This window comes from Mesoplodon densirostris, chromosome 18, assembly GCF_025265405.1.
Source record: "Mesoplodon densirostris isolate mMesDen1 chromosome 18, mMesDen1 primary haplotype, whole genome shotgun sequence".
Classification (NCBI taxonomy): domain Eukaryota; kingdom Metazoa; phylum Chordata; class Mammalia; order Artiodactyla; family Ziphiidae; genus Mesoplodon; species Mesoplodon densirostris.
The window spans coordinates 54,297,045-54,305,807 of NC_082678.1; the positions used below are offsets into that span (position 1 = coordinate 54,297,045).

General features: G+C 40.2%; 1 protein-coding gene across 1 annotated transcript in view; it reads right to left on the reverse strand.

The window, feature by feature from the left end:
* ASIC2 (acid sensing ion channel subunit 2) overlaps positions 1–8,763 on the reverse strand; it is a 997,430-nt gene that overhangs the window by 740,177 nt on the left and 248,490 nt on the right. The gene's annotated exons all lie outside the window — the stretch shown is intronic.

The following is an 8,763-nucleotide window of genomic DNA, read 5'->3' on the forward strand; positions in this document are numbered from 1 at the left end:
AGAGTCTGTAATGGGTCTCTGCTACAGTCTGTTCTCCCATGATAGAACCAGAAAGAACTTTCAAGATGATCAAGGTCACTGTTCTTTTTTACATTATCCTGTAATCAGGCACTAATTTCCTTCTCAGCTCTCTTTCAGTCCTTCTGGTATTGTCTAAGGAGAAAGCCTCAAAGTGGTATTAATATGCCTCTTACAAGTCTCTAAACATTTGCTAGTTTTCCTTTTTAACAAAGAGAGAACAAGAGTTGGGCACAGAGCCTTGGCAGAAAACTTCTAGCTACAAGCTAGCAGTGCTGTTTTGTTTTCATTATACTTATTTTTACAGTTACCTTCTATTTACGGTGAATAATATTTTACCATTCATAGAGTGATTTAAAGTTCCCATTATAAATACACACGTTGAAGGGTGAAAAGAGTCGATTTAAGGAAGAATATTGTATAACAAATAGTATAGGAGGCATGCGGATACAGAACAAATCATGCAAGTTTGGAAAGAACCCAACGTTCGGGAAATGCTAGTTAAGTCCAACTACTTATTTTACAAGTAGAACAGAGTAGTAGAAAGGGCAAGTGTTTTGCCAGAGATCACCCAGCCAGCTCCTGGTTCAGTTTTCCCCACTTCCCTCTGCCAGGCATATCTCTCTAAAAGCTCTTTCTATATTTATGTTGTGACTATTAAAGACACTTCTGATGGTAAGGGACATGGGGCTTGGGGATTGGTCAGGGGGCGCTGTGCTCTGGATCGCCCAGCAGTGAGCAGGCACCCCATGCTCTGGGCGGGGTCAGCAGGGCGGCAGGCAACTTGATGGCATCACTGGTCACTCAGGGACTGAGCAAAACACAGGGAGGAACAGACCATTAGCAGCTTACAATGCAGAGGAACAATCAGAGATTATGAAACACAGCGTTAATAAAGACCACAAAGACATACCTAAGAGAGGAAAATGAGTCTCTCTGTCTCTGTAAATAAATCCACGGCTTGCAAATAAAAACACGCCAGAAAAGCCAACTGCAAATGTACTCCTAGGAAAGGAGACCAGATGTCCCTGGAATCTTTTTAATTAAATTGTGAGTCAATTGCAAGCCAGAGGGTGGGGTGCTGAGGGGAGTGGAATTTTGCTTTCTAAGACTGCCAGATGCAAAGTCCAGTTTCCAGGATCATACAACCAGGGTGGAGGAGGCTTTCCAAAATTTAATTACCTATTGCCTAGCAACTGAGGAGATGAACAGGAATAAAGTTGGGGGACCTGGAGTGATGCATCAAAGCTGTTGATGCCCCAGGTTGGAGAACGCACATCGACACCAGGCTGTGGTCAGGAGCTACAGGAGATGGTTTTAGTTACGTGAATTATAAGCCTCATTCTGCTCCGCTTCCCTTGGGCTGACCAATCCAGGTTGCTGGACTGGTCAGCAGAATTAGGACCCTACTTTCTTCATCTTTCACAACAGAAGCATCTTCTCTATTTGTATAAAAGTAATAGATACTGTTAACAATTCAGCAGCATAGAAATATATAAGGAAGCAAGTGAAAACATTCCTTCCGACTAGAGCCACTCTTAACATCTTGGTGCATACCTTTCCAGAATTTTCCATTCAGAGTTCACCTCTCCCTTTCTAGCCTAAATGAGATATTACTACATATTGTGCTATAATCTACTTTCTTTCCTCCAAGAGATGGTGGATTTTTTTTAACTTTGGCTTTATTTTTTTACTGAAATAGAACTAACATACAGAAAAGTCCACAAATAATGAAACCACCACTGAGAACAATACATAGACCACTGCAAGCCTCCCTCCCTCTCATCCAGTTCTCTCCTATCCCCTCCTAATCACTACCACCTTCCTTCTCTCCAAGGGTAATCATTCCCCCAACTTCAAATATATATTAGTTTTACCTGATTTTGAACTTCCTATAGAAGGAATCATATATTATAGATTCTTCTGTGTCTGGTTTATTTGCCCAACATTTTGTAAGACTCATTTATGTAGTTCTGTGTAGCTGCTCTTTATTTTTATTTGTATAGTCCTCCAACGTATGGTTATATAGGAATTGATTTATCCATCCTAATGCTCATGAACTTCTAGGCGGTCTCCAGTTTGGGGCCATTACAAATAGAAATGCTTTGTGCATTCCGTTTGGTACACGTATAAGGACCTTTCTCGGGTAAACAGGAGTGAAATTGCCACTTTTTAAAAATGTCTGTGCCAAGGTACACGCTCAACATCAGTTTATGAAAGTTCCTAAATTCATCCTTTTTAATGTCTGCTTCATGTTTTATTGTATGGATATCTTCATAGTGTTTTACTGACGGAAATTTTGGATGCTTCCAATTCTACATACATATCTTCAAAAAAAAAACAATGCTTCCATGAAAATCCTTTTGCATTTATCTTTGAGCACATGCAGGATTAATCCTTAGGATGAATTCCTAGAAGTGAGATTTGGGGGAATCAAAGAGTACATGCATTTTAAATGTTGATCTTTCCGGGTTTCCTGAGTTTCCTTTCTAATTTCTTACAATCTCATATTTCTTTTGGCTGTTCCTGAATTTCATCTTTCTGTTTTCTTCCTTTAACACTCTCCAGTTCCCAATTGTCCCATCAACTGTGGGACCCAGAAATGATCTCTCTACCAGTCGGGGCAGCCTTGAATGAATTAGGTGAAAAGGTGAGGACTAGAAATGCCACGGATATAGACACCACGGTTCACGTGATGGAGATCACAGTTCACAAAGTCTACTCCAGGTCTTAAGAAGGAGCCAGTCTCTGAAATATGCTACCTGAATTTTGTCCAAACCTCCCAAGAGCTTAGGGTAGGCAACCTTGGATCCAAAGAATATCATTCATTTGGATCTCAGTGATTTCTGGATGTGCGGTCCTTTGGACACATCAGTCATGTGGGAAGAAAAGAACCCATAAAGTGAATGCTGACATTGAGACACTTATTGAGAGCATTATGCACCAGCTACTATTCTAGACCTTGGTTATCCAAAGACAATTACTATCTAGGAGACAGAGATTTAGGGCAAAAATTCTGTGATGAAGATATGACAGTATAGAGGTTCCTTAAAAAATTAAAAATAGAACTACCATACAACCCAGCAATCCCACTACTGGGCATATACCCTGAGAAAACCATAATTCAAAAAGAGTCATGTACCACAATATTCATTGCAGCTCTATTTACAATAGCCAGGACATGGAAGCAACCTAAGTGTCCATCGACAGATGAATGGATAAAGAAGATGTGGCACATATATACAATGGAGTATTACTCAGCCATAAAAAGAAATGAAATTGAGTTATTTGTAGTGAGGTGGATGGACCTAGAGTCTGTCATACAGAGTGAAGTAAGCCAGAAAGAGAAAAACAAATACTGTATGCTAACACATGTATATGGAATCTAAAAAAAAAAAAAAAAAAAAGGTTCTGAAGAACCTAGGGGCAAGACAGGAATAAAGACACAGATGTAGAGAATGGACTTGAGGATATGGGGAGGGGGAAGTGTATGCTGGGACGAAGTGAGAGAGTGGCATGGACTTATATACACTACCAAAGGTAAAATAGATAGCTAGTGGGAAGCAGCCGCATAGCACAGGGAGCTCAGCTCCATGCTTTGTGACCACCTAGAGGGGTGGGATAGGGAGGGTGGGAGAGAGGGAGATGCAAGAGGGAAGGGATATGGGAACAGATGTATATGTATAGCTGATTCACTTTGTTGTACAGAAGAAACTAACACAACATTGTAAAGCAATTATACTCCAATAAAGATGTTAAAAAAAAAAAAGATATGACATGTCATGTGAGCACAGAAGAGGGACCAAACACAGAAGTGACAGAAAAGGCTTAATAGAAAATTCATATATTTGCTGCTATATCTGGGTCAGGTTGGCTGAGGATTACCCAGTTTTAAGAGGGATATGAATATTATCAGTGATTCCTAGTTGCTGATCCTGTCCCCACTGGGACCTACATAATGATGTTTTATTTAGGCTATGTCTGTAAATTTTTACAGTAACCTTATATATTTATCATTCTCCCCCATTCCTCAGAGGACAAACTTAAGGCTCAAAGAGAATAAAATGAACTTGCCAAGGTTGCAGAGCTATATAGTCAAGGAGAAGTAAGATTAGAAGTCATCACCATCAAATTCCAAAGACCAGGCTCTTTTAGCATCCATGGGCCATTTTAATAAAGAGCCAAGAAAAAGCCCAATTAGAAAGGCTGTGAGATTTATTGTGAAGGCAGGCAGGCAATGGGACACAGAGAAAGGGTACTGCTCCCCATCAGAGAAGCTGAGGTTCCACTGGGGAGACGTCTCTTAGAGGGTGACCACTGTGGTATTTTGGAGCTTCGTGGAGAGATCTTGGCTGCAGCTGCTCTGACAGCTGCCTGAGGGCTTCTGCTGCCACAAGTAGAAGCCATGGAGGTTGCCCCCTGTGCTCACCCCTGTGTCCTCACATTCAGGGCATTCTGGGAAGAGTACCTTGACAAGGCAGACGGGGAAGTGCAAAGAGGGATGCCAAAGCCCCAGCTGTATCAGAGGTCTGGCACGGTTAGCACCTTCTGAAAGCAGAAAAGGGACATGGGATTTAGGGAGAGTAACACTAATGGCTCCTTCCCAAGGAGACTTATAGAAGGGGCAAAGCTGAGACTTGAACTCACATCTCCAGCCCCATGGTTTCCACGTGAGGAGGTTGTTCTACTGTAAGTCACTGAAGCTGTTGGCTCTTAGCAAGAGCTAGGGACCTTTTTCTCTAGGCTATGAAAGTACTATTGATAGCCATACATTTGTATACTCATTAAATTGTATTTATTCATTTATTCACTTATTTGACGAATATTTATAGCAGGGGCCAGCAATTTTATTTATTTATTTACTGATGTGAATGGTTTTTTTCTCTTTTTCTTATTAGTTATCTATTTTATACATATTAGTGTATATATGTCAATCCCAATCTCCCAATTCATTCCACCACTGCCACCAGCCCTGCCACTTTCCCCCCATGGTGTCCATACGTTTGTTCTCTACATCTGTGTCTCTATTTCTGCCTTGCAAACTGGTTCATCTGTACCATTTTTCTAGATTTCACATGTATGTGTTAATATACGATATTTGTTTTTCTCTTTCTGACTTACTTCACTCTGTAGGACAGTCTCTAGATCCATCCACGTCTCTACAAATGATACAATATCATTCCTTTTTATGGCTGAGTAATATCTCATTGTATATATGGACCACATCTTCTTTATCCATTCATCTGTTGATGGGCATTTAGGTTGCTTTCATGTCCTGGCTATTGTAAATACTGCTGCAATGAATGTTGGGGTTCATGTGTCTTTTTGAATTATGGTTTTCTCAGGTTATATGCCCAGTAGTGGGATTGCTGGGTCATATGATAGTTCTATTTTTAGTTCTTTAAGGAACCTCCATACTGTTCTCCACAGTGGCTGTATCGATTTACATTCCCACCAACAGTGCAAGAGGGTTCCCTTTTCTCCACACCCTCTCCAGCATTTGCTGTTTGTAGATTTTTTGATGATGGCCATTCTGACTGGTGTGAGATGATACCTCATTGTAGTTTTGATTTGCATTTCTCTAATAATTAGTGATGTTGAGCAGCTTTTCATGTGCCTCTTGGCCATCTGTATGTCTTCTTTGGAGAAATGTTTATTTAGGTCTTTTGCCAATTTTTTGATTGGGTTATTTGTTTTTTTAATATTGAGCTTCAGGAACTGTTTATATATTTTGGAGATTAATTATGTGAATGTTGATACAGTAAATAGTTCAACATTATGAGCCTTCTGGTCTCCATAGCAACTACTCAACTCTGCCACTGTATCATCATGAAAGAAGCCTTAGAGAATATGTAAATGAATAGGTGTTTTCTGTTCCAATAAAACTTTATTTACAAAAACAAATGACATGGGACATGGGGTAGCCACTGGCAAAAGAATAAAATTAGACCCCTTCCTCACATAGAATAAAAAATTAACCCAAAATGGATTAAAGACTTAAATGTAATAGCTGAAACTATAAAATTCTATAAAAAAAGTAGGCATAAATCTTTGACCTTAAATCAGAAAATTGTTTTTAGATATGACACCAAATGCACAAACAACAAAAGAAAAAGATAAATTGGACCTCATGAAAATTAAATTATTTTATGTTGCAGAGAACACCATCAAGAAAGTGAATAGAATCCACAGAATACGAGAATATATTTGCAAACCATATATCTGATAAGGGTATTGTATCCAAAATATATAAAGAACTCTTACAACATAACAATAAAAAGACAAGTCACAATCTGTACATCTTCTTTGGAGAAATGTCTATTTAGGTCTTCTGCCCATTTTTTGGATGAAAGGATAATCAACATCACTAATCATTAGAGAAATGCAAATGAAAATTATTATGAGGTATCACCTCACACCAGTCAGAATGGCCATCATCAAAAAATCTACAAACAATAAATGCTGGAGAGGGTGTGGAGAAAAGGGAACCCTCTTGCACTGTTGGTGGGAGGTAAATTGATACAGCCACTATGGAGAACAGTATGGAGGTTCCTTAAAGAACTAAAAATAGAACTACCATATGACCCAGCAATCCCACTACTGGGCATATACCCTGAGAAAACCATAATTCAAAAAGACACATGCACCACAATGTTCACTGCAGCTCTATTTACAATAGCCAGGACAAGGAAGCAACTTAAGTGTCCATTGACAGCTGAATGGATAAAGAAGATGTGGCACATATATACAATGGAGTATTACTCAGCCATAAAAAGAAACGAAATTGAGTTATTTGTAGTGAGGTGGAGGGACCTAGAGTCTGTCATACAGAGTGAAGTAAGTCAGAAAGAGAAAAACAAATACCATATGCTAACACATATATATGGAATCTAAAAAAAAAAAAGGTTCTGAAGAACCTAGGGACAAGATGGGAGTAAAGACGCAGACCTACTAGGGAATGGACTTGAGGACAGAGGCAGGGGGAAGGGTAAGCTGTGACAAAGTGAGAGAGTGGCATGGACATATATACACTACCACATGTGAAATAGATAGCTAGTGGGAAGCAGCTGCATAGCACAGGGACATCAGCTCGGTGCTTTGTGACCACCTAGAGGGGTGGGATAAGGAGGGTGGGAGGGAGGGAGACGCAAGAGGGAAGAGATATGGAGATATATGTATACATATAGCTGATTCACTTTGTTATAAAGTGGAAACTAACACACCATTGTAAAGCAATTATATTCCAATAAAGATGTTAAAAAAATAATGCCATTTAAGATTTATAATTTTATGACATTTGGGGGAATAAATTTACAAGTCTTGATAAATAAATTTTTATCCAAGACAAGTCACCAAAGTAAAGAATGAACAAAGAATCGGAAGAAACATTTCTCTAAAGAAGATATATAAATGGTTAATAAGCACATGGCAAGATGCTCAAGATCAGCAGCCATTAGGCAAATGCAAACTAAAATCCACAGGAGATACCCCTTCACAATGAGATGGCTATAATAAAACAGAAAAGGAATAGCAAGTGATGGTGTGACACCATCTCTCATACCCTCTGATGAAACTCTCATACCCTGCTTGTGGGAATGTAAAATGGTGCAGTTATTTGGGAAAACATTCTGATGCTTCATCAAAAGGTTAAACATAAAGTTATCATATGACCCAGAAATTCCACTTCTATTACATATCCGAGAAATAAAAACATATTTCTATATAAAACTTGTACATAAATGTTCATAGTAGCATTATTCATGATAGCCAAAAAGTGGAAACAACCCAAATGTCCATCAGCTGATAAATGTAAAATGTGGTATAGCTATACAGTGGAATACTGTTCAGCCATAAAAAGGAATGAAATACAGATACATGTGATAACATAGGTGTACCTTGAAATCAATATGCTAAGTGAAAGAATCTAGTTATAGTGAATGATTCCATTTATATGAAATGTCAGGATTAGGCAAATCTATAAAGACAGAATTCAGATTAGTGGTCGCCTAGAGTTGTGGGTGAGGGCTTAGAGGCAAATGGGAGCGAGGGGCTGTGGGATGCCAGTGTTAAGAGCACATCCCTGGAGCTAGGCCACCTGGATTTAATCCCAGCCACTCTTCCGTCCACCAGCTGTGTGACAGCAAGCTATCTGATGGCTCAGTTGTGCCTCAGTTTCCTCCCTTCTAAAATGAGCAGAGGGACTTCCCTGGTGGCACAGTGGTTAAGAATCCTCCTGCCAATTCAGGGTACATGGGTTCGAGCCCTGGTCTGGGAAGATCCCACATGCCACAGAGCAGCTAAGCCCGTGCGCCACAACTACTGAGCCTGTGCTCTAGAGCCCGTGTGCCACAACTACTGAGCCTGCGTGCCACAACTACTGAGCCCACACGCCATAACTACTGAGCCCACACGCCATAATTACTGAAGCCCACATGCCTAGAGCCTGTGCTCTGCAACGAGAGAAGCCATGACAATGAGAAGCCCGCGCACCGCAACGAAGAGTAACCCCCGCTGGCCACAACTAGAGAAAGCCCACGTGCAGCAACGAAGACCCAATGCATCCCAAAATAAATAAATAAATTTATAAAATGAGCAGAACTGTCCCTATGTCACTGGGAGATGCAGTGAGTGAATACATGCAAAGTTGTCAGAGCAGCGCTCTCACTGGGGTTTTGGATTCAGGGCTGGCCCTCGCTAAAGCGGGAGCAGGAGGCACTCTGCTTTGTGGTTGACGGGTAATGTCGC